Genomic DNA, 1,292 nt, shown 5'->3' on the forward strand with positions numbered 1-1,292 from the left:
TTATATTTTCAAAATACAAGTCCCTTATCAGATATATGATTTGCAAAAATTTTGTCTTGTCCTGTGTGTTAGCTTTTCACTTTCTTGATGGTGTTTTTTGAAGTGCACAAGTTTTAAATTTTGATGAAGTCTGACTTAACTTTTTTTCTTTTTGTTTCTGTGATTTTGGTGTCTTATCTAAGAAACCATTGCTAAGTCTAAGGTCAGGATGATTTACCCCTATGTTTTCTTCTAACATAGTTTACAGTTTTAGCTCTTACCTTTATATCTTTGGTCCATTTCACGTTAATTTTTATATATAGTGTAAGGTAGGGCTCTAACTTCATTCTTTTGTGTGTTAATATCCAGTTGTCCCAGCACCATCCCAGCTCCATTTGTTGACAACGTTAACAATGAGGTTAATCCTCATTACTTCCCTGTTGAGTGGTCTTGGTGCCCCTGTCAAAAATCACTTGCCCATAAATGCTGTTGGTGTCTGTTCATTGTGAGAAGGGGTACACAGTACAAGCAGAGCCTGGTGCTGTGAGGGCTCCAGAGGGAAGAGGGAGCATTGTGAAATCAGGAAGGCCTCACCAAGAGGTGATGTTTCAGACATACCAGGAGATCCTGGTAGAGACACAGAAGTGTGCAAGAGCAGAATGAGTTCAAGACCAACTACAGGTCTGGCATGGCCCGAGGGAGGGTGGACGGGAGAGAGAGAGGTGAGGTATGAGCCTGTGTGGAAGTCTGGGGCCATGGGGCAGCCCTGTAGGCTGTGCTGAGTAGTTTTGACTTTGTTCTGCAGGCAATAGGGAGGCAAAGAATGATACATCAGGATTGTGAAGGGACCAGACCTGTTATTTTAGAAAGGAGGTGAATTAGAGGGGGAGAGTTTGAAAGTGGGGACTTATTGGGAAACTCTTATTACCTGTGGCTGAGTGAAGGCCTGAACAGAGAAGGGGCAGCGAGGCCATAGGGGAGGCTACAGCTGATAGGTGGATCGATTTTTGAGGATACTCTGTAGGGCTTGGTAACTGGTTGGATGTGAGAGTGAAGGGAGGAGATGAGGTATGAAGTCATCTACTTGGCAAGTGGTCGTGGAGCCCAGAAATTACCCATTCACTTGTCTTGGTTCTTTTATTCTATAGATGTAAATATTCTGTAGGCGTTACTGTTTAAAATGTTCCTTTTCATGTAGTAAGGTATCTTAAATTTTTTTTTTTTTTTTAATTTGCAGTTCATTTATGGTCCAGGCAGCTTTCCCTAAATGCCTTTCCATCAGCTTCCATTTTGGCATTGAAGACCACTCTCAG

The sequence above is a fragment of the Propithecus coquereli genome, unplaced genomic scaffold (genome assembly GCF_000956105.1).
Source record: "Propithecus coquereli isolate 6110/MARCELLA unplaced genomic scaffold, Pcoq_1.0 Scaffold171, whole genome shotgun sequence".
In the NCBI taxonomy this organism is placed as follows: Eukaryota; Metazoa; Chordata; class Mammalia; order Primates; family Indriidae; genus Propithecus; species Propithecus coquereli.